This window comes from Microtus ochrogaster, chromosome 10 (genome assembly GCF_000317375.1).
Source record: "Microtus ochrogaster isolate Prairie Vole_2 chromosome 10, MicOch1.0, whole genome shotgun sequence".
NCBI classification, from domain to species: domain Eukaryota; kingdom Metazoa; phylum Chordata; class Mammalia; order Rodentia; family Cricetidae; genus Microtus; species Microtus ochrogaster.
In genome coordinates this window covers 82,945,462-82,970,599 of record NC_022016.1, presented here as the reverse complement: position 1 = coordinate 82,970,599, position 25,138 = coordinate 82,945,462, and the positions used below count along the sequence as shown (strand labels likewise).

The 25,138-nt window shown below is 50.4% G+C and overlaps 1 protein-coding gene across 2 annotated transcripts in view; it reads right to left on the bottom strand.

The window, feature by feature from the left end:
• Spsb1 (splA/ryanodine receptor domain and SOCS box containing 1) overlaps positions 1 to 25,138 on the bottom strand; it is a 101,710-nt gene that overhangs the window by 62,107 nt on the left and 14,465 nt on the right. Inside the window, exon 1 of one of the 2 annotated variants that reach the window (XM_005353683.2) lies at positions 943 to 1,107. The exons of the other annotated variant lie outside the window; for it this stretch is intronic. The gene's annotated coding sequence lies outside the window, so the exon portion shown is untranslated. Of the gene's footprint in view, positions 1 to 942; positions 1,108 to 25,138 lie in introns of those variants that run through there. 2 annotated transcript variants of the gene reach the window in all.

Below are 25,138 nucleotides of genomic sequence, written 5' to 3'. Positions count from 1 at the left end.
ATGCCACAGAAATATGTGAACACGCAAGAACACTTAGAAAACACATATTCACAAGGATACACTGACAGACACTCACACAAACACACGAGACACACGCCCATACTCAAAAGCACACAACTTCCTGGCCGGTCAGCATCTTTTAAGGCAACATTTGACGAACATTTAGAGCCTTTGCCATCGCACGTTGGTAAACTTGGAAACTAACGACTCTTTACATACTCGGCAGGAGCGGGGCAATCCATCCCGCTGCTCCACCAGCGACTCAGGCTGCTCCTGTTTCTCTGTTTCCATCGATTTCCTGACATAACCTCGGTTGCCGGGAGAAGCATCGACGGCTCCGGGGAGGCTGGCGCCGAGCGCAGTGACACCAGGCGGTCTCCCATAGAGAGGCGCTACGGGGCCGCAGCAAGAGGGGGACCGGGACAGTGGTAACTGCTGCAAATAAGAACCCAGACTGGCGGGAAAAGCGAAACTAACTCAGCAGGGTCGCGATGCTCGGTGCAGAAGGGGTCCACTCTACTTGGGCAACCAAAGTCAGCCTCGAGAACAGAACCCTAGGGCGCCCGGAGACTATCGCGCGCCCCAGGCTTCTTTCCGTTCTGCAGCCTCCGCGGCTCATCCCCGTGGCGCGACAGTCCCCGCTCCACTGAGGCCCCCGCCCAGTGCCGCCCCCGCAGGTGGGACCCTGGAGCCTCCAGGAGCCGCCTTCAGCAGCACAAGCAGCAGCGCGCTGGGCGGCGCCCGGCCCCTCTCCAGGGACCCAAGCGAACAGGGCTCCAGAGCCAGGGCTTCGCGCCGGGTGCCCACCCTATACCCACGCTCTGCCCCGCGCCCACCCTTTCAGTTCCCACAGCGCGGCGGTCCCCACGTTGCCTCCTCCTCGGGTCCCAGAGGCCCACCGCGCGCCCACCCACCCGGTCTTCGGCGTCCCGCGCCACCTACCGTGCAGAGAGGCCGCAGCCCCTGGAGCTCTGGACGCTCGCGGGGCTCCGGGCCGCGCCCGCTGCTGCAGAGAGCGAAATCGTTTCCTTCCCGCGGCCCCGGCGCCAGCGCCTGGAGCTGGTTCCTGCAGCAAGAGCGCGGGCCGCTCGAGCGCGACTCGTGCACTGAGAAGAAAAACCAACCGACCGCTCTAAAGTGGGGGGTGGAGGGACAGAGGGACGTGCCAGGGGCGGGGTTTGTACGCCCCGCCCCGCCCCTTGTCGATTCCCTTACACCACGCCCTCCCTCAGGTTACGCCCTTTACCCCGCCCTCTCGTCTTCTGCCAGCCACGCCCATGCCGTGCCCAACCCCTTCTCCCCGCCACGCCCCTCTACTCTCCGGGCCAGGTCGTGGGTTTCCCAGCGCTGAGCGCTGCGAGGCGCCCGAGAGCGCAGGGCGCACAGGGTGCTGAGGCGGGGCGGGGCGGGACGGCGGGCGGGCGAGCTCTGCAGCCCCCGCCCCCGCCCTCTTGCGGAGGCTCCCTGGGGTGGTGGAGGCTGCAGCCAGGCATCTCTGCCCTGGCGTCTGCAGCAACAGCTTCGATCCCTCTGGAGGAGTTTTTGGGAAAGGCTGGGCCTGAAGCCGGGATTGTAATAACTGAAAGCCTGCGGAGGGCTGCTGTAGTGCCAGGCCCTGCATTGGGGAGTTGAGGTTCATTCATGGGGGCGGGGGCACGTTTGGCAGGGTGAGGTTATAATAATCACAGGAGCAAAACCTTGCTTAATTCGTTTGAAACTCTGAGATTTTTAAAAAAATTTTTTAGAGGCTGGGTTTCTCTGTGTAGCCCTGGCTGTCCTGGAAATCACTCTGTAGACCATGCTGGCCTCAAACTCACAGAGATCCACCTGCCTCTGCCTCCCAAGTGCTGGGATTAAATGCGCGCGCCACCACCGCCCTAAACTCCGAGTTTTAAGGTTCTGTAATGCCTACGTGCAAAGGGGAAGTATATGAATCAATTCGTAATCCGACTGGACTGTTCTCACTCTGCACCCATCGGCCAGGCAGGCATCTCAAGACTTCCAAACCCCCAGGGGCTGGTTACATGGGTATCCACAGTACCCCTAGCTTAGGAACGCATGAGCGACAGGCAGTCTCCACCTTTATGAACCTCTAGAGTGGAAGAAATCTTTCTTTTCCTCACTGTGCACAAGAGAGTGGTCACAGATGACTGGGGGGATTTCACATTCCTGTCTGGACGAAATCCCCCTAAGATTTACCCACTCTTCACCTGTGGGTGGTAGGAAATGCCAGAGGAGGTGCTATAAATATTGTGGCCACTCTCGTTATTCAATCACGGTAAAGATGTAACCCTAAGGGCCAGAGGAATTATGTTGTAGATAAGTTTAGTTTTGTTTGAAAACCACAGATGCTTCCACCTGCTATGGACAAGGTGGGCCTGCCGGGGAAATGTGGCCGCTCTGGGGCCCTATAGGTTAAAGTCCACAGCTATTTAGGGGGGCAGCCTTGTCAGTGCCTCGGGGTGTTTGCCCTTGGCTGATCTTCATGGCTCTCTCCCATCAGCCCTTTCACAGTTTGACGACTTGTAGCATTCTGGAGTGATCACAGCAGCCACCTACCTCCTCCATGGGGGGGAAGGGGGGAGTTGTGTGCAGGACCACGTTATTGAACACGGTGCTGGTTCAGCATCACATGTTATTGAACAGTGACACCTGCTGGTAGAATGTGAGATTGCAGTATAGCTCTATCAAACATTCAGAGAAAAGTTTCCGTTAAACTATGCCAGGTTTTGGGTAGTACCCAGGCTTGAAGAGTTCCTAAGACTCTGAGAAGGTGTTGATAGAGAAACAGTCATTCTGTGCAACTGGGATTCAGCTCAGTTGGTAGAGTGCTTAGCATCACATAAACCTGGCCTTGCTGGCATAATACCTGCACTTGGGAGGTAGAGGCAGGAAGATCTGAAGTTCAAGGTCAGAATCCTTTACATAATGAGTTCAAGGCCAGCTTTGGCTACATAAAATCCTAAAGAGATGAGGAATAGAGTGTAGGGTCTGAGAAGATGCTGAAGGAAGACCCCAGACTCAAATAGTATGTAAGAGCAAAGAGCGCTTATTAATATCCCAGCATGCATGTGGGGTCGTTCACCAGGACAAAACGGCAAGAATCCTAAGGGGAACGTGCAGATTCTTTTTAAGCACAGCTAAGGGGAGTTCCGGGAACAGTTAGGTCATCTCAAATATGATTAGTTAACAAGCAGAGTTATATTAGTATATTTTTAAATGGCTGAGGTTTAGTCTTATCATTTTTGGACATACTTGCACAAAATTGAGCAAGTTTGGATGTGACTCAGAAGGGGCTGCTGGATTTGTCCTTGAGACAATGTGAGGCTGACTCAGGCTTTGTCCCTGAATACAAGGGCATCGTGGATAAATGGCTCTTTGTGGGAGAGACACCTGTTCTGCCCTTCTCAAAAAACTGAAACCTAAATTCAGTTGTGAGAATAGGAATTTAACCCCTTCTGGGGGAATCCTGAGACAACAGTTATTGCAATGTTTGTTTTTTACAGAACCAGAAATGAGTTCCCTCTTGAGGAAAAGGCCTCGGGTCCAAACAGAATGCAGTGGTTACTACTCTAAGCTTGGTGCCACTATTGCGCCAGTAGGCACACCTTACCTGGCAGGCCAGTATTGTAACTTCAGGATCCATCACACTGGGTAAGACCAGTGCTTTTTCACCTCAGCCCTGCACAGAACCTTCTTGTGCTGTTCTGCACACTGGTAAGTGGTAAACAAAACAGAACAAGCCCCTGGCTTTAGAGAGTTTCCATGTAAACGGGAAAGGCTGCAATGGGATCATTCAGGGCTGAGGAAGCTAGATCATTTGGTCAAATGAAGACCTGGTAAGAAAGTGGCCATAGTAGCACACCTGTACCCCAGAGCTGGAGATGTAAAGAAGGGAGGATCCCGACGCTCCTGCCAGCCAGGCTCGTTGATCAGCGAGCTCTGGGTTCAGTGAGAGACCCTGTCTCAAAATATAAGATAGAGATTTAAAATAACACACAATGTTGACTTCTGGCCTCTACACACAAGTTATACACATCTGAACACACACTACACACACATGTGTGGGCGGGCACACACACATACACAGGTGTACAAATACACAGAGCAAGTAGCATCATTCAGACAGTAGGAGAGAGGATGAAGACTCACTTCGTGGGACTGGAGAGATGGTTGAGTGGTTAAGACCAGGTTTGGTCTGCAACACCCAGGTGGTGGCTCATGGCTATCCATAATTCTAGGTTCAGGGATAATGCCTTATTCTGACCTCTGAAGGCACCAGGATTGACCGTTGTGTCCAGACATACAGGCAACACACACATGAATCTTTTTTTTTTTTTTTTTTGATTTTTCGAGACAGGGTTTCTCTGTGTTTTTGGAGCCTGTCCTGGAACTAGCTCTTGTAGACCAGGCTGGTCTCGAACTCACAGAGATCCGCCTGCCTCTGCCTCCCGAGTGCTGGGATTAAAGGCGTGCGCCACCACTGCCCAGCTGTATCGTTTTTTATTAAGTCATTTTAAAAAAAAGACTCATTTTAGGTGTATTTGTTCAATGGTCTGTTTTTCTTTTTCTTAGAAGCTTGGGGCGAGAACACCTCTATTCAGGACTCTGGCTCAGAATTTTAAGACTCTATATCAGTGCTTCTTATCCCATGGGTCACAACCCCTGTGGGGGTTGAATGACCCTTTCACAGTGACCTCTTAAGACAACTGGAAACACAGATATTTACATTACAATTTGTAACAGTAGCAAAATTACAGTTAGTAAGTAGCAACAAAAATAATGTTATGGTTGGGGGTCACCGCAGCATGAAGAACTGTACTGAACACAGCATTAGGAAGGCTGAGAACCATTGCTCCATATAAAGAATCTAGAGAAGCCACTCTGTGGTCCCCAGACGATAAGACACCTCTGGCAGCTAGCGACTCCATCTCTCTCCAGTCCCCACCACAGAGCTTGCTGTGTTTGGTAGGGATCCTGATCATGATAACAAGAATCAGTTTCCTCATTCACTCAGCACTGGCACTTATTGGGCATGAGCCATAGGCCCTGCTGCATGCCGGGAGCTTGTTGGATGGAGCAAGAGGAAAAGGATGGAGGATGAAACTGAGTCAGCTCCGGTTCTACCTCACACCAAGAGCTCGAAGCATTGGTCCCATCACCCTCTGCACACAGCCTAGAACATTCTAGAATGTTCCTTGAAGATGGCCTGAATCTTCCCAGAGAAGATCAGCATGGAAGAAGAGTAATTAAAATGTCCAGATTCATCAAATCTCTTTCTAGTTATACTTGTTATATGCTTAGCATCTCCAGGAATTACGTGTGTTACCTGCATCCTCCCACAGGGCCCTCCCAGGAAGTACATGCTGTGATTTTCTCTGTTTTGTCATAAAGCTAAAGAAACCCAAACTGTCAATATTCATGGGGTTGGAAGTGGCAAGGAAGGAATATTTCTAGAGCCCAAGACAGCCTTGCTTTTGGCCCTGACAGGAAACTAGTATGCATGCCCTCATCACCCCTCAGCTGTCTGGTGCTGGCTCTTCATTCTCCTTCCTTTGGGAACTCAGTCCTTCAATCACTCAGCAACAGAAATGGTCTCTGCAATGCCAACTTCCACAATCCCACTCTGTTATTAACATGGAGCCAAAGGCAGTCAGGATGGCTCAGCAGGTGAAGTGCTTGGTGCCAAGCTTGAGGCCTGGGTTTGATCCCCAGAACTCACATGGTGGAAGGAGAGAACAGATTCCCTCAGGTTGTCCTCCATATTCATTGCACAGAATGCATGAATGTGTGGGCATGCGCACACACACACACACACACACACACACACACACACACACACACACACCTCACAATCAATCAATATTTTTAAAACAGACTTCTTCCAGAGGTCCTGAGTTCAATCCCCAGCAACCACATGGTGACTCACAGTCATCTGTACTAAGATTTGGTGCCCTCTTCTGGCCTCTTCTGCCTACACACAGGCAGAAAGCTGTATATATAATTAATAAATAAATCTTTAAAAAAAACCAATCAATATTTTTTTTTTTTTTTGCTTTTTCGAGACAGGGTTTCTCTGGTTTTGGAGGCTGTCCTGGAACTAGCTCTTGTAGACCAGGCTGGTCTCGAACTCACAGAGATCCGCCTGCCTCTGCCTCCCAAGTGCTGGGATTAAAGGCATGCGCCACCACCGCCCAGCTCAATCAATATTTTTAAAACAGAGTCCCAAAATCTGACCATGTCGACAAGGCCCTCAATGGCTGGCCTTCTGTCCCCTCTGCACCTGGCACCCTCTCGCCATCTCTCCAGCCCCACCACTCTTCCCTTCATGTCTTCATCCTCCTGCTTCCTCCCACCACGACAGCCACAGGCCTCTCTCCAGGAGCATCCCCTCCTCTGCTGCTCTGCTCTGGCTCCCAGCTCCCATCTGCCCTTCTTGGCTGGATCACACCGATTCCACGCTCTCCCACCCGGCCCTCCCTCACAACACCTGTCAGAGAGGTAATCTCCGATGAACCCCAATCTCATCGGACTCTTACATGAGGGGCTATGTTGCCCTCCCACAAATGCCCAAGGCTCATCTGGGTCCAAGTGTGACACATGATATCTCTGTCATTGCCATGAAACAAACCACCCCCAAACCCAGCCGCTAAAGCAATAAGAGCAATCGTTTATCCTGTCACGTGTGCTGAGTGGCTGGGGATGAGCTGGTTCTCCTGGCCTTGGACTCCAGGGTTATCTGAGCCTGACTCACAGATGAGCAACCCTGGACCTGAGTTGAAAAGGCAGCGGAACCCTGTGGAAGTCCTGATGGCAGACTGGAAGGAAAAACTGGAGCTTGTGTACCTTTTAAGTCTCTGATCTGCTCCCTTCCAGGAAGGGAGGAAGTCACAGGGTGGAGGACGAAGATGCCCTAGTGGGTGGGACTAAGGGAACAGTGACTCCTTCCTTAACAATCTCAGTCCCACTGTCCTCAAAGAGTATTGGATGAATTAATGAAGACGGTCAACTGAATAAGCTTAGTCTACAAAGGGACAGCCAGGTGAGGAAGGAAGGGAGCAGCCTGACGTCATCAGTGTGACATGCTCCATGCCCAGTACTCCCGAGGCAGCTTCTGGGCTGTGGCATGTTTAAAGCCTTGGTTGAAGTTCCCAGGTTCTTCCCAGTTAGAATAAATGAAATTTTTTTCAACAATTTTTTAATATTTATTTATTTATTTATTTATTATGTATACAATATCCTGTCTGTGTGTATGCCTGCAGGCCAGAAGAGGGCACCAGACCCCATTACAGATAGTTGTGAGCCACCATGTGGTTGCCGGGAATTGAACTCAGGACCTTTGGAAGAGCAGGCAGTGCTCTTAACCACTGAGCCATCTCTCCAGCCCCAAATAAATGAATTTTTAAAGAAAAACCTTGTTTAAAGGGCCAGCCACTGCAACCTGGCAATCCCAGACAGTGGGAATCAGAGGCAGGAGGATCAGCAGTTCAAGACTGCCTCAAACAAAACAAAAGGAAACCTCATTTGGTGAATCCTCACAGGAGTCTTCTGGTGTGGATGCGGAAATGGGGGACACAGATGAAATCAATGGTTTGTTCAGGACAGTGTAGCCACTAGTCAAGTTACTGACAAACTTATAGCGTGGCTTTGAACCCAGCACCTAGCTTCAAATTCAGCACAGACACTGAAAACTTTTCTTATGCCTATGAGTAAAATACCTCACAGAAGCAATGCATGGGAGGAAAGGTTGGTTTGGGCTCCCAGTCTCGGTGGCTCTCCCAGTGGGGAAGGCAGGACTGTAGGAACGGTTGGTTCCCAGCTGGCAAGAGCTTATATGGAGGCTGTCTCGGTGGGACAAGAGGCAGAGAGCTCAGGCTAGAAGCAGAAGCAGATACCAGCTTCAAGGCTCCTACCCAATAGCCCATTTCTGCCAGGCAGGCCACTGCCCCATCGATACCACAACCTTCAAAAAAAGAGAAAGAGAGAGAAAAAAGGCTCCTGGAGGGCACTTCACATCCCAGCTGTTGGCAGCACCTCATCCTGGTCTCTACCTGAGATTGTGTGTTTAGGTAATGTCAAAAACAAAAATGTGGGGCTGGAGAGCCGGCTCGGCAGTTAAGAGCATGCGCGGACTGTTCCTCAGCTCCCAGCACCCGGCGTCAAGTGCTCACCATCACCTGTCATTCCAATTCCTGGGGATCTGATGCCTCCTGGGGCCTCCTCAAAAACTTTACTCAGGCTTACACACACAAAATAAATAAAACAAAAAAACCTTATGAAGGAGCAATCAAGGAAGACTATTGAAAAATATGAGAGTAAATAACAGAACAATAAAAAAAAATTCTAGTAGCCACCCTTGAGTGTAGCAACTGGGTTTGGGGGTGGGCAGGGAACCACTGAGGAGGGGTGTTGTTTTGCTTGTATCTTTTTCATATTTAAAAAAGTATTTGTACCAGGCGGTGGTGACGCACGCCTTTAATCCCAGCACTCGGGAGGCAGAGGCAGGTGGATCTCTGTGAGTTAGAGGTCAGCCTGGTCTACAAGAGCTAGTTCCAGGACAAGAACCAAAAGCTACGGAGAAACCCTGTCTTGAAAATCCAAAATAAATAAATAAATAAATAAAAATAAATAAAAAAGTATTTGTGACTAGGAACATAGCCCATTGTTAGGTCGTGTTCCTAGTGGCCCCGTGTCTGATACCTGGGATTGTAGAATCAAATAAACAAATAAACGACTTGCATGCATTTTAAATAGTTCATGTCTATAATAAAACACCACAGGGATTTCCTCCCCAGAGTTCTGGAGGCTGGAAGGACTGGGAGGAAGTCCAAATCGCCCTGTCTGGGGAAGGCCCGTGTCTCATTTTGTTTTCTACAGCTGTGATCAACACCTTGAACAAAAGCAGTGTCGGGAGGAAAGGGTTTAACTGGCCTACAGGTTAGAATCATCACTGAGGGAAGTCAGGGCAGGAACCTGGAGGCAGGAACTGAGGCAGAGGCAGTGAAGGGACGCTGCTTACTGGTTTGCTCTCTATGACTCTTCCGGCTTGCTGTCTTAATCAGCCCAGAACCACCTGCCTAGGGGTGGCATTGCCCACAGTGGGCTGGACCCTCCCACATCTGTCCCACAGACTAGTCTTCAGGCTAATCTTATAGAGGTGTTCTCTCAGCTGTGGGCCCCTCTTCTCAGACGACCCCAGCTCATAACATGGTGGCAAACGCTTAACAAACACAGCATGCTTGCCAGACAGTTGTAACCTCCTATGTGACCTGCTTGCATGGTGGAAGAGTGTGCGAAGTCTCTCGGGCCTCTCTTATAGGGACACTAATTTCATTCATGAGGGTACCACCTATCTCTGAGGACACAAACATTCAGATAGCAACAGCCCGCGTTGTCCTGCTTACAGCACAAATCAAGAAAAGTCAACTCCAACCGTCCCCTTCCCCAGAGGTGGCCTTCTCATGGTCACCTGGACATACCCCAGGGAGCAGCAGGCCTCCTGTGTGCTCTGCTGGAGGGGCCACAAGCCATATACTGGCCTCCTGCTCTTCCTCCTAACCACTGACCATGGAGCTGGCTCCAGTCAGGGGATAGAGGCACTGTTGGGGCTCAGAATTGAGGGTTCCCAGCTATCATGGCCCCTGGTTGGCTCTTCCTCAAAAAAAAAAAAAAAAATCCCTTGGTCTCTCCTGCCAGGCAGAGCTCAGAACCCAGGGCACGGCTTCCTGGCTCTCCCTGGCACCGCAGGAAGCAGACAGCCCTGGACAAGGCTCCCATAAGCACATCGGCTGCTCTGTCCCCTTTCCATTATCACAGCCCACCCCCACCCCCAGTCCTGAACCCTTGCCTCTCACCTGTGCTATGGGATGCCCTGGGCTTTGAAATAGGGCTGCTCTGGTACATGATGCTCTGGGATGCCGGGGAAATCAAACACCAGTCTACCCTGTACTATCCAACCAGTTCTCAGGAGTGGACCAGCCACAGAACCACGACTCACCCCACCCGACCCTGCTCCATCTCTGAGCCATGGCAGCACAGCGTGGGGACCGCTGAATCTGGCTGAGGTCCCGGGCGCCCACCCAGAATGGAGAAGGCGGAGGCTGGCAGGGATCAAGCTGAAGGGCCTTTCTATTTAAGGGGAAAACACAAGGCAATATTTTTAGGTGCCCGCTAAGCTGTCTGCTGTGTGGCTTAGTGGTGGAGGCCCCGTCTGCAGCGAGGACTGCAGCGGAGGAGAAGAGGTGAGCTGGCGCCTCCTGTCTCTGAGTGGCTCGGGAGAGATTCTGACATCTGGTTTTAAGTGTGGGGTCTGTTTTTTTCCTGTTCAACTGGTAGGTTTGCCTGGAGCCCTAGAAAAAAAAATCTCTCAGGAAATTGGTGGCAATCTGAACCCAGATCCTCTGGCTTCTGGGTCCCTGACACTAGACCACCCAGGATCTGGAACGTTCCATGAGTGGGTTGAACCTTTTCCGGTGGCTGCATCAGGAAGCCACTCTGCAGCTGTTGGGGGGGTGGGGGGTGGGGGCTGCACTGGTTCCAGGATGTCAGCCTGCCCTCCTCAGGTCTGGGCTTCACAGGGTTCCTGCTCCCTGAGGGGCCAATGGCACAAAGAGACACCAAGCCGGTCTGTGGTTAGGCAGGGCCACACCGGCTGGGGAAGACATGAGAGCTTACAGCTAAGGCTGGAAGAGAAGCTGCGCCTCCCGTAGGAAATCCGGTGCCACTGTCGCCTGACCGGGTCACCTGCTTGGGGCTAGGTGCCTCCGTCATGAACCTGCTTCCACAAGCCAGCTCTCTGCGTCAGGGCGCTCTCTGAAGGCACTGGCTCTCAGAGCGAGCCTGAGATGTGGTGGTGCATGCCCCTAACCCCAGCACTTAGAAAGAGGAGGCAGGAGAATCAGGACTTCAACACCAGCTTCCTAGCGGGTTTGAGGACTCTATGAGAGCCTGTCTCAAAAACAAAAACTATCCCAGTTCACAGAGGAGGAAAAGGAACCTCAGAGTGGTCACGTGACTCTGTGACATTTCACGTTTAGAATCTCACAAGGTGTTATCGCCTCAACAGGTTGCCAACAGGGGTCCCACATCCTTGTTCCTGGCTTCCGATGGAGAGCGTAGAAAGTGTGTCACGGACGAAGCTGATCCTCCCTTGTGGACCTGGGAAGAGGAAATCACTGTTGGCAGGAGCTGGAGAAGGGGTGTGTGGGCGGAGTGCCAGCAGCCCAGCATGAGCCAGACCGCTACTGAGCAAGCCCATGGGAAGGAAATGTTCGTGGGCAGGGCAGCATGGTGGTCTGGCCCAAAGGCCTGACTCACTTTCTGAGTGCCCAACGGCACACCAAGGAGGTTATGTGACAAGAAACAGCAGGCCTTTGCCCCTAACTGGGGAGATTTGTCACAATGTGGCAAAGAAACGGAGGGCCTGGCCCGCTTCCCCAAAGCCAGGGACCCAGCATCTGCCATTGCCCCTGAACCGAAGAGTTCCAGGGGGAGGAATCCATGAATGAGTGAATAAAAGGTGTGTTGATGAGCAGATCACCCTCCCCTGGATCCCGGAGCATTCGTACAGCAGCTGCACGGGCTGGACCCCTGGTGTAAGCGAGCCGTGCCCCAAACATCGCCAAACACATTTGTATCTTCCTACAATGTCACAATAAATTCAACCAGTTCTCTTGAGTCATGCTCCTTCAGCCCCAAGGAGAAGATGCTCATGAACCCAGCTAGAGGGGTGCTGGCGGCCCACAGAGCTGCTGGGGGTCCACCTCAGAGTGGAGTTGAGCTGCAGAGGATCGGACTGTGGGCATGAGACACAGAAACAAGACAGGATAGGGGGCGGCAATGTGGTGACCCAGCAGACATTCTCAAGCAGGGGGACTGAGCTCAGCTGGAGCCCTGGGGACAGTAGCATCAGGGGTGAGATCACAGGTCCGGGGGACCATGCATCTCAGTGTCAAGTCCTCTCCTCACCATGGAGTCCAGGGAGGGCTACATCATCCCTTCACACATGCGGCGTGTTCGGCAAGTTCCCAGGCTGGTTTTTCTGATACGGTTTTTGTATTTTACTTTTTATTATTTGCATGTGCGGAGGTCAGAGGACAGCTTTGTGGGGTCAGTTCTCACCTTCCACCTTTCCACGAGTTCCAGAGAGGGAACACAACACTGTCAGGTTTGACCGACGGCGATGGTGAGCCTTCTTGCCAGGCCTATTTGAATTTCGTTTGCCGCTCTAGCACTGTTTTAGGGCAAAGTCATTTCTAACCACTCTGGATATGGTTTTTGTCTGGGCGACGGTCCCCCATCCCTTGTACACTCATGTCTCCAAGCCTATGGGTGAGACCCGGTCAGAGAGGACTGAACAGCCTTCAAGTCTGTATGGGTCTGTCCTCTCTCAGCCTCCGTAGCCCAAGCTGCCCACCTGGAACCACCCTGTCTAGCAGTTCGGGACCTCAGGGGTCTTCAGAACACAACCTTTCTTTCCCCTTTCCTTCTGTGGCCAGCGCCCTGCTTTGGGATCCCCATATCATTGGACTTCTTTTTTTTTTTTTTGATTTTCGAGACAGGGTTTCTCCGTAGCTTTTTGGTTCTTGTCCTGGAACTAGCTCTTGTAGACCAGGCTGGCCTAGAACTCACAAAGTGCTGGGATTAGAGGCGTGCGCCACCACCGCCCTGCTATCATTGGACTTCTAAGACAGAAACTAGAATCCTGTTTTTCCGTGTCTAGAGATACAGCTCAGTTGGCAGAATGCTTGCCCAACAGGCTTGAAGCCTTGGCTTTAATCCACAAGGCTGCATAAACAAGAGTAGTTGCCTGTGTCTATGATGTGTACTCTGAAAATGGTGAGTTCAAGGCCAGCCTGAGCTGTGTGAGACCCTGTCTGAAAAGCAAACAATAACAACAAATCTGTTTTTCTCTATGCACACAGCCCTGGGGTTAACCCCTAACCCTGCAAAAATAAAATAAATAAATACATAAACTCAATGTAATATGGATATGAAGAACCCTAAGTCCTGAACATTCTCCTGTGTCTTGGTGGTGTTGCTCTGGGCTGGGGATATGTTCTGCTCTGTGCCTGTCTGCTCTATTGTCCAGGGGTTCTTTCCTTAGGAGTGAAAAAATCCAGTTCAAAGCAGTTTAAGCTGGGAAAGAAGCCGGACGGATTGGTTTACAGGCAAGGGAAGGCGTGGGCAGAGCCTTGGGCACCAAAGGCTGGCTGGAGACCTCAGGCCCCCTGTCTGCTGGGCTTCCTTCTCTGGGCCCAGCAATCAATGGGGGAGAAAAGAGACTGCCTGTCTGCTCTTCAGGCTTGAAACACGGGACCAGCTCTTAGTCAAAAAGAGAAATGCGCTTTTCCTCCCAACTCCGGGTAGAAAATGCCAGGGGACAGTGCTCAGTCCTGGCCCCAGCCTTTGGCACAGGCCTCATAGGAATGCCCTGGTGGGTGGGAGTCTGGTGGGCGGGAGTGCCGGGGCCTCTTATTCTCCTTTCTGAAATAAAGGAAAGGACCTGCAGGGAGCAGACTTGCACGGGACGGATGCCCACCGATGGCTCAAACCTTGTTTAGGGCCAAGGACTGTTTGTGGGATCAGCTTCCCTCAAATCCAGTTGAGACGGGATGGAGGGAAAGTTACTGGGCAGGGCAGGGCAGGGCAGGGCAGGACACCTATGGAGGCTAAGCAGCCTGCCGCTACCCCCTCTCCATGGGTATCTGTGGTCAGGGGAGAAGATCCAAATATAACTGGCCTAGGGCTTCCACCCTATTGAGAAGGGCTCAGAGTTGAAATCAGGGGAGAGAAAGGGGGCTGGGAAGTCAAAGCCATGGCCACTATACTCCCTGACACAAGGCTTCTCTTCCTGTCCGTAGTGCTGTCCTTTCTCTCCCTTCCTTCACCTTCACTCAAGGCAGATACACAAGTCAAAGGGATGAATGAGGCATTCTCAACGCCTGGCACTCAGGACACTGTAGGGCATGGACGCAGATTTGGGGAGGGCCAGAGGGTGTGTTCTTCTGTTCTCTTATATACTCACTAAAACTGTAATTTTAAAAAATGGCACAGGAGAGAAACACGTATGCCATATGATGGAACTCTATGGAGGGGTTTTTATTGGAGGAAAGGGAATGGGGAAAAGGCTGAGAGGTAGGGGAGGGGAGGTGAGGTAGGGGAGGAGAGGGGAGGGGGGAGATCAGCCTCTGGTGACAGGAACAGAAGAAGTGGAGAAGGAGGAGGGAGGGAGGGAGGGAGAGGGAGAGGGGGAGAGGGAGGGGGGGGGCAAGGCCTACCTTTTAAAAGGGAACATAATAAATGTGCAGAGGGGATGCGCTTAGTGACTGCAGCTGAGGACATATCCTGTCAGGACCCCAAGGGCAGGCCAGTGCAGATGCCTGAACACTAACACTAACTCCTGGGGCAGGAGCAGAAGACCCAGGTACCCCGAGGGAGCTGACTGGTACCTGGGGACACATCCTTATAGGAAGCCACTGAGTGACATTTGGGGTGAGAAGAAAAGAGAGATAGGACACCTGGAGACTGCAGATGGGCAAGAGGGGAGGGGGAGCTGAGGGAAGAGCAAGAAATGATTGAGGGGAAGCCCGTTTGTCTGTCCCTGGAACATTCTTTCTTGGACACTCCCCACAGTGGGGCTGTGTGAAGGGGCACCGTCTGCCTCTGTCACTCGAGGTCGGGCTCCAGGAGCTCCTACGTCTCACCTGCACTGGCCAGCTTGCCCTGTCACTTATACCTAAGACACCCATAGCCTGCCCCCCAGGCATCTTAGGGTTTTGTGAAGCTCCTCTGCCACAGCACATGAAGACACAACAGCTATAAGAAATCAAAAGTGGGTAAGAGCAGAGTGGCTGTGGCAGCCTTGGAATGTTTGAGGTACCAGAAGGCATTTAAGCATTTGCCCTTAGAGACTAAGGAGAACATCAGACCGGGATGGATGACTTGGTGGGTATTTGCCTAATGGTTTGAGTTCAATTCTTGGGACGCATATGGTGGAAGGAGAGAACCAGGTTTCCATGAGTTGTCTTCACACTTTGTGTTCCTTTACACACACACACACACACACACACACACACACACTGAAAACTTCAACATATTGGAAAGGAAACCAAAGCTGGGGATGGTAGCCTTTAATTCCAGCACTCTGGAGGCAGAAGTAGACAGATCTCTAGGACTTCATAAAGAGATCCTATCTCAAAACAAAACAAAAAAGGAAAAGTGAGAAAAGAAACCAACAAAGTAGGAACTGGATAATGGAAACACTACCTATGGTTCTGGATTGGCAGTGTTAATGTAATGAAAATGGCTCTACTCCCAAAATTAACCTAGATCATTATAGCGGGTACAGAAGTCCTGTGTTCACAGTTAAGTACCAGGCGAACCGGGAATGTTACTTGTGGCAGGGTTATTCCTTCCAAGTAATGGATGCATTATCTGTTATCCACCCAGAAGGCTGGGAGTGGATGTGGTTTAAATAGCTTGGTGACCTTTGCTCTCTCTGTGTGGCCAAGACCACACTGAAACCTCCCAGATCCTTATGGTGAGCTTGGTTTTTCTCCTCCAGTCAATCTATAGAACCTATCTTTATGGCCGGTGTCCCATGTACTTCACAAAGAGTTTCGATGTAGTCATGTCTGGTCTTTATTTAGCCTACTTTGTTCGTCAGAGATTTATGTGTGCTTTGTTGTACACGTGAGACTAAGTTAATTAGCACCAGAAAAGTTTTCACCAATTGTGCTGTGCTTAAATACGCCTAAAATAAACCACTAGGGGTCAGATTTCTGAAGTCTGATCCCAAATTGGTTATTTGGTCATGTTGAACCAAACTGCTTTCTTGCCCATCCCACAGACGGTCACTCTGCTAACCACGGAGGCTGCAGAGACCGCAGCAGACATTCAATGCAGTACTCATTAAAATTCTGACAACCTTTCTTTTTCTGAGACATAGTTTCTCTGTGTAACCCTGGCTGTCCTGGAACTCGCTCTGTGCTCTGTAGACTGGGCTGGCCTCGAACTCAGAGATCCACCTGCCTCTGCCTCCCAAGTGCTGGGATTAAAGAGGTGTGCCTCCATGCCTGGCTCTGACAACATTCTCCACAGATTTGGAAAAAAAAAAAGCCTAAGAATTCATGTAGAACCACAAAAAAAATAAAATCACAAAGAGTCAAAGCAATCCTTAGCAGTAAGAACATAGCTGGTTATATCACAATACTTGATCTCAAATTATACTACAGAGCTACTGTGACAAACACAATTTGATTTGGCATGAAACAGGCATTTAGACCAATAGAATAGAACAGAAGATGTCAAAATCAAGCCACAAAGCTATGGGAACCTAATTTTGGACAAAGGAGGTCAAACGTGGGGTGGTGGGGGAAGTAGACACGCTAATCAAGAGGAAATGCCGGTAAAGCTGGGTTTCCACCCACAGAAAAATGAAATCATATTCATGTCTTTTACTCTGTGTAAAGATGAACGTGAGGTGATTAAAGACCTTAATTTAAAACTTGAAATGCTAGACATTCTGGAAGAAAACATGAGGACTATTCCTCAAGGCACTGGGGTAGGCAAGAACTGCCCGAATAGAACAGGAACAGCCAGGAACCAGCCTTAAGCATCAACACACAGGACAACGTGAAAACAAGTTCCTGCACGGCAAAGGCAATGGCCAGCCGAGCAGTCACACAGCCCACTGCATGGGGAAAACCCTCGGTCAGCTGGACCTCGAGTGAGGCTCCTATCCAGAGTTTATCAAGGACTGCAGAGAGGAAACATCAAGGAAATAAAACGGCGGAACAACAGATGAGCTAATGAATGAGCAGATTGTAAACAGAAGAAACACACACAGAAACAAGAACTACTTTAAAGGGCTCATCATCCCCAGTCACTGGAGAAATGCAAATTAAAATTACTCCAAGACCGCCTCATCCCACTCAACATGGTTGTCGCCAAGAAAGCCCACAACACTGTCTTAGTTAGGATTGCTACTTCTGTGTGATGCAACACCGTCACCAAAAGCAGACTGGGGACGAGAAAGGGCTCATTTGGCACACACTTCCATATCACAGTTCATCATTGGAGGAAGTCAGGACAGGAACTCAAGCAGGGCAGGAACCTGAAGGCAGCAGCTGATGCAGAGGCCACAGAGGGGTGCTGCTTACTGGCTTGCTCCTGGTGACTGCTCGACCTACTGTCTTATAGAACCCAGGACCACCATTCTAAGGTGGATCCCACTCACCTGGGCTGGGCCTTCCCCGGGCAATCTCTAATGGAGAAAATGCCCTGCAGGCTTGCCTACAACCCAATCTCATGGAGGTATTTTCTCAATAGATGCTCATTCCTCTCTGATGACTCTGGTTTGTTGACTTAAAACTGGCCAGTACACACTCCTACTGTTGGCTTCTGGGGAACGGAGAGCCAGTTTTCTTTAAGGGTGTGGCCACTAGTAGGTTGACCATGGCCTAGTGGATGACCCCACCCATGAGTATTTAGGAGCACAAATTGGACTCAGTGAGTTATTGAAAAAAAAAAAAAGGATACAAGGGCTGGAGAGATGGCTCAGCAGTGAAAAACACTGGCTGCTCTTCCAGAGGACGGGTTCAACTCTCAGTACCCACACAGTCACGTAATGGTTTGTAATGCCAGACCCAGAAGATCAGATGCCCTCTTCTGGCCTTCTTGGGTATTACACACGTGGGTACACAGAAATACAGGCAGGCAACTACTACAAACAAATTTAAGAATAATTTTTCAAAAGATACAAAGTTGGGAGAGGTGGAGAGGTAGATGTGGAATCAGGGGGAAGTGAGGGGTGGATTCCATCAAAATACATGTGTGGAGTTCACAAAGAATTAATAAAAATATCATTTATAAAAGAAGTCTGACAACAAATGCTGGGAAGGGTGTGGGGAAAGGGAACCTTTATTCACTGCTGGGGTGCAAATCAATGCAGCCAGTGAGGAAATCAGCTTGGAGGTGCCTGAAGGACACCTAAAAGAAATCTCACACGAGCTCAGAATTGGGTATAATAGAGGATTATAGCAGATCACAATCCTCTGCGAGAATGGGGAACAGCAACTGAATCCTGCAGCCGGAAAAGAGGCCGGACGCATGCTTTATATTGGCATAAATAGTATAAGAGACTACACCCAAGTGGGCAGGTAACTTAAAGGTTACTGGTGATAGGACTTCCTACAACACCTCCCCCTTTTGTTTAAATAAGAAAGTTCTAAGCCTAATACAAAGTTATATATAAGAACAAATAACAGGTATAAAAATGAGAATTACAACCAGCATAAACAATAGCAAACAAGAAACATATAAGTGTTTCAATAATTACCCCAATGAGTTTAAGTCTTGTATATAAATAACTTGGCCAAGTCATGAGAGGAAAGTAACTACAACTATCTAGTCTTCAACCCAATGAAGACCCGAGAAGGGAAATGGTATTACTTTAATAAGCAGAAAGTGCAATCAAGCAACTTCCAAAATGTGCAACAAATGACAGAGACAACTGGATACCTGGGCAATCACCCAACGTCACATTTGCAACATTGGAGCAACCAACTTTGGCTAAGGCCTAGAGTAACTGACAGACCATTTTCAGAGGCAGGAAAATTTTCAAAACCATCTTATCCTGTCTGCTGCCTCCCACTACAGGTTCCTCCAAAACTGCAGAACTGACCTATGGCCCACCCATCACACTCTGGGCATTGACCAACAATCTCCACGCTCCATCACAAAAATGTTTGCGTGTTCGTGTTTATTGCTGAACTAGTCACAGAGCAAGGACATGGAACCAGAACAGATGTCCATCAACAGATGGATGGATGATGCAAATGGGGTGTATTTATACACAGAACGCTATTCAAGCAGTTTACAAATGAAATTGTGAGCTGTGTTCAGGAAAATGGGTAGAGCTGGAAAGTATAATACTACACAAGGTGATCCAACCCCAAAACATGTTCTCTGTCATATTCCAATCACAGCCGGCAATGCGTTCATGCGCATGTGTAAAAGGAGTCGCTCCATACAGCCTACAATTTAAAAAGGAGATCAAGAGAATAGTAGGTGATAAGAAAGGGTGGAATGTAGGCCAAAGGTCACAGGAGGCATGAGAGAGGAGCATTTTTTTTTAGTTTCAGTTCTGTCATAGTGGTTTTGCATGGTGGATATGTAAAGTCAATTGTGTTCTGAGTAGCATTTTTTGCATTCCAAAAGAATACATTTTTTAAAAAGTTGTTTATGGCCAGGTGGTAGTGGCACATGCCTTTAATACCAGCACTCAGGAGGCAGAGGCAGGTGGATCTCTGAGTTCGAGGCCAGCCTGGTCCACAAGAGCAGTTCCGAGACAGTCAGGGATGTACAGAGAAGCTCTGTCTCAGAAAAAAAAAATCATTTATGTATATGAATGTGTGTATGTGTATGTATTGTGTGTGTCTGTGTGTGCACACTTGCATGTGTGTGTGCATGTGTGTCTGTGAGCATGGATGTGCCCCAGGGAACCACAACATGGTCTCTCTCTTCCCAGGGAACTCTAGCCTGCGTCTGATTGGCAAGTACTAACCAGCAATATCTTTGCCCCATGTCCCCTCCCCTGTCACATGAGCCTGGCTCACACCCTCTTCACTCCATGCCCCAAAGGAAGAAACTTGAAATTTGGCATATAAACAAGTTTCTTGTTAAAAAACAAAACAAAACAATGTGACATTTGATACAGAGAATGACATAAAGGGTCTCAGCTGTTTAAAAAGACATTTGTTCTGATGTCTCCTGTTCTCTGGGGCAGGTGCCAGTCTCCATAAGATGGAGGCAGTTTCCCCCGGGGGTGGGGGAACCCCACATTCTTGCTCCTGGACATTCCCTCTGCCATTCCTACCTGACAAAGACTGAGACCCCCAAGTTCCTCTCTTTAGGACAGAGAGTGAGGACATACCCGAGTCACAAGCCCTGGCCAGGGCCCTCAGCGTGGCAGTGACTTCACCTTCTGTGATGCTGTGTGTGGAGTCTGTCTGCAGACTCGGGCACTGGGGGCTGGGTTGCCAGCTGGTGGCCTTTGAGGAACTGTGTCCTGAAGGCTCTCACATCATGATGCATTAATCTCTTGGTGACTTTATAATAAGAGAGCATTCTCCGAGGTGGGAGGAGGAGGTCAGTCTTCACTGGAGAAAGCAGGTTCCGCAGAGTGTGCTTTTGAAGGCCGTGTTTTGTCTCTTGCCCCTTCCCTGCCTATTTAATCCCACTTCTGGGTCACCATGCTCCTGCCCTGATGTTCTGTCTCAGTTCTGGCCCACAAACAACACCGTCAAGTGACCTTGGGCTAAAATGATCTATGAGCCAAAATAAACCCTTACTCCTTTGGGGCTTATCACAGTGACTCAGAAATCTAACTGTCCCTGGGGACTCAGGCTCCTCACTCAGGCATGGGTGGGCAGCAGAAGCCGTGGTGATTACTGGAGTCCCCTTACCCGGCTCTCCCAAGTGGACGGTACTGGACTCCCAGGACAGGGGAACAGCTTGGGGGTTCTCACTCCTGCCTAACCCAGCCCTTACCTTCTGCACTCACAAGGCAACAGGATCTCACCTATCCCAGGCTGGTTTGACCTTGTCATGTAGCCAAGGATAGCCTTGAGTTCTTGGTCCTCCTGCCTCCACCTTCTAAGTGTTAGGATTACAGATTGTTCCACCATTCCCAGCTTATGTGGCACTGGGCATGGAACCCAGGGCTTTTGCATGGTGGGCAAGTGATCTAGCAGTTGAGCTACAGTCCCATAATGCACCATAATCAGCCTGTGGAGGCCTCTGTGATGCTCAGCCAAAGACCACACACACACACACACACACACACACACACACGCATGCACGCACACGCACACGCACACACAGTGTCTATGTACACCTGCACTCTCAATGGCAACTCCCAGCTGTTCATATGGACTCAATGGTGTTTAACAAATATAGATGTTGCCACTCAACAGAAAGGGACAAAAAGATATATAGACTTCCCTTAAAACCCCAGGCATTGAAACAACACAGGGCTTGAACAAGCTCACCCTTAGAGGTCAAAGAACGAACAGAGTGTCATTACTTTGGGGTCCTGTCCATGGTCACACACAGACATGGCCATTGCCTGGGATGCAAATAAATATACCCACAATGTTGGTTGGCTGGAGGGACAGAACATCTGAGCCATCCCCACCCCCATGGCTTGTTAGCTCACAGAGAAGCATACACAGATCACTTGCCAGGATGTCTTGTTGGTGACAGCAGTGGAGAACTGACATCTTGCTCAGCTAGGAGCTGAAGAATTCTCGGGGTTCCTCACACCCATCTCTAAGTGTGAGGAGCCTGCAGTCGGCGTGAACAGCCTGCAGAAGGCAGGATTTGGTATTCCTGGAAGACATCTGCCCCTTACATCTTCCAGGAACACATTGATTCCTGCTCCCCTTCCCAGAGGCCGCATCCTTGCAAGGAATCTTTAGATACCTGGAGGGCCAGCTCTGCTGTGTGGTGGGCAGGGCCAGAAGCAAGGCAGCTGTGTGTCTAGAGAGCCCACATGGGATGCGGTATGAGGAAAACAAAAGATACGTGTGCCACCAACTGAATGGCGGTGCAGCTAAGTTAGCCCGGTTCTGAAGGGCTCAAGGTAAATGCAGCCAGGGCTGAGTCCGGAACAGATGACTCTCATCTGCAGCTGCACATCCCTGGCCGCTGCAATTAAACTGGGCCCAGACAGGGCAGTGCAGACCCACCCTGACTAACTGCCGGCTCGGGTTGGGTTCTGACTAACTCCTGAATGCAATCCTTTCCCTCATGGATATGCTGCCAAACCAAGCCTTGAGTATGTCTTCAAGTGCCAAGGTCCCTGGGCAAGGGCGCAGCCTTGGGGACTGAGGCTCTGGTGCAGAACTGCCTGCCTCGGGAGCGTTGGGAGCTGGAGGGTGGGAGAGCAGAGAGTGGAGGGGCCTGTTTCCTCCAGTTTGGCCAGCAGACAGCCTCATGACCCATGTAATCTGTGACACCTGGGACAGCAGTTTGTTCAGGCCCTTGGTTCCTCTGGAGAGTCATTCCCAGGGCAGGCAGGTGCTGATCACTTTGGCCAACTAATGTGACTTCATTCCACAACTGTGGCTTGTCCCCTGACACTGGATGTTGCCAGGTGGTTTTTTTTTTTTTTTTTTTTTTTTGGTTTTTCAAGACAGGGTTTCTCTGTGGTTTTGGAGCCTATACTGGAACTAGCTCTTGTAGACCAGGCTGGTCTCGAACTCACAGAGATCCACCTGTCTCTGCCTCCTGAGTGCTGGGATTAAAGGCGTGCGCCACCACCGCCCGGCCTCCAGGTGGTTTTTTTTCTACCAACAGACTGAGGCCTGCGGGAGCCCCAGATGTTTAAGACAAAACACAGCTGGGGATCTGCTGCACATCCACTCTGTGGTGTCTGCACATACTCTGTGGGGCTACACACACTCTGTGGGGCTGCACACACTCTCTGGTGTCTGCACACACTCTATGGGGCTGCACACACTCTGTGGGGGCTGCACACACTCTCTGGTGTCTGCTCACACTCTGTGGGGGCTGCACACACTCTGTAGGAGACAAAAAACAAAATTCCTGAAAATGAAATTCCAAGAAATAGCCCCAGTTAGGTTTTCTGGAAGCTTCTTCATTCCCTTCTCCATCACACACCCCTGGCCCTAGGTCAGGATGGGGGAAGAAGGGAAGCAGGCAACCAAAAACCGGGAGATCAAGCCCTTGGGGGAAAGGGCCAAGGTACTGGTCCAAGAACAGAGAGCTCTGAGTACACTGAGAATTTGGGGACCAAAGTGAGAAGAGGGTTTTATGGAGCGAGGAGAAGCCGGGAATGTGGGCTGGAGAGATGGCTCAGTGGTTAAGAGCACTGTCTGCTCTTCCAGAGGACCCAGGTTCAATTCCCAACACCCACATGGCAGCTCACAACTGTCTGTAACTAGTTCCAAGGGATCTGACACCCTCATACAGACACATATGCAGGCAAAACACCAATGCATGTAAAATAATGAAAAAAATCATAAAAAGAAGCAGAAGATTAAGAGGATGGGGCCATTTAAATGCAATCAATTAGCAGGAACATTTGCCCAGGACTGGAAATCAGAATCCAGCTTGCGACACCCAGAAGCCCGTCTCAAGCATCAGTGTTTATGCTGGAAATGCTAACTGGCATGTCACCCCAAGGGCTCCTTCTGCCATTCATATGTCCCTATGTCCTTCCCATGAAAGGCTCATTCAGGGAGCCTGACTTTGCTATGGGATGCCCTTGTGGGTCCCCTGAAAACAAACAAACAAAAATCAGGTTTCCAGGGTGCTGGGAACGGGTTCTAGAATCTAACAGTTTCTGGTTGCCACTGGACTTATTTCAAATCATCAGTCACTTAGGTCCCACTGGCAGCAAAGTGGGTTGTCACCAGGAAAAGGTGTGACCTGCACAGAGTTTAGTATCTGCTTGTCCGCAGGAGACACCTGAGAGCCACCCAAGCAAGAGGCAGGCTTCCGCTTCTGCTGTTTCATCTCTCCTCCTCCCCCGTCCCTGTTTCCATCCCGTCCCCTATCCCCGTGGGAACGATGGGGATGCAGGCAGCAGCATCCACTGGCTCTGAGCCAGCCCAGGGAGAATGCCTACAAGGTCAGAGGTCCCCATGGTGGCGGCAGGGACCTTACTTCACTGGGGGAGCCTGAAGGAAGGAAGGCTGTGTCCCGCACACAAGTGACCATACGTCCCCCTCTCCCCAGAGACCTCTCTTCCCAGCCTCAGATCCCCACGTCCAGACAGGCAGGAAACTGGCCGAGGCTGTCTTCTTCACACTGTAATCAACTCAACGTGAGTCGTCTGCAAGCAACAATTTCTTTTAATGGAAAATAGAAAATTCAGGATATCCCAGGTCCTAAGGCTGAGAACTCCTTCCCAGACCTGCTTGCCATGGACAATGGTCCACAAGGTCTGAAGAGCAGTCCTGACTCTGAGCTTCACTCCTTCCTAACCTGGGGGCAGAAGGAGAAAGGGCAGCACAGGTGCAGGCCAAAGGACACTGACAACGTCTCCCGCTAGCCTTCCCAATGCGATTTTATTAGCGCTTGCTTCCGGAAAGAAAATCTTTGGTATTTCCCCACACTGGCCTCCCCTGTGCAAACTCCCCACAGAAAGAGGCGAGTCATTCTTCTGGGTAAGAACAGGACATTCTAGGCTCAGGCTGGGCAGTGACTCACTGTTATTCAGAAAGGTGACACAAAGCCTGTTCACCCTCTCTCCCGAGTCATGCAAGGCCTTGGGAGGGCTGAGTCCTAAAGAACAGACGAGAACGCACTGGGGCTAAGACCAAAAAAACAAAGGAAAGACATTTGGCACTAAACTTGCTGCCTGGGTGGAATGTGAGTGGTGGCCCGTGGGCTCCCCCACATGGCCAAAGGTGGAAGCTCACCCGCAACTACCTGTGACGCCAGCCAGAAAAGTGAGCAAGCCCAGGCAGAAAAGGACCCCAGGGCCTTCAGTATGTGAACTTTCTGCCCAGGGTAGCTCTCTCGCAATAGAGGTGTTCTGTCAGTCTGGGTCACTGGAGGCCAGAGAAAGCAGAATTTTAACAAGAGTGCCTTTCATACAGAGCCCCCAGCTCAAGCTACACTGTGCACGCATCTTTAGTGAAAGTGAGAGTCTTTTCCATGTTCTGCCTGGGAGAAAAGTACGATCAATCAAAAGTAGAGAAACAGATTTCCTGATGCTCCTCATCAAACGAAAGCCCCTCTCTGGGAAAGTTCTGAAAGACACCGAGACTGTGTGACTGACACAGCGTGGCTGTGACGCAGGGGCCACGGTAGCCCTTCTATGCCCTCCCTTGTCCACGTGACCAAACCGGAGGCTGAAACAAAACTGCATGTGCCCTGAGAAGGTTGCTCTACATTGTCGGCTTTCTTTTTTTAAAAAAAAAAATTTTAAAAATTCGGAGGCCCCAGAGGAGGCTGGATTTAGGAGCTGCCTATCCTGTTCCCAGTGGTACTAGGTTAAGGATGAAGAGAGGTGGAGGAGACACAGCCAGAGTCAGCTGCCAGGCTTGGAGCCCAAGAGAGGTAGCCTTGAGAAGGCCTAGATGCAGCCTGCCCCCTAGTGTAG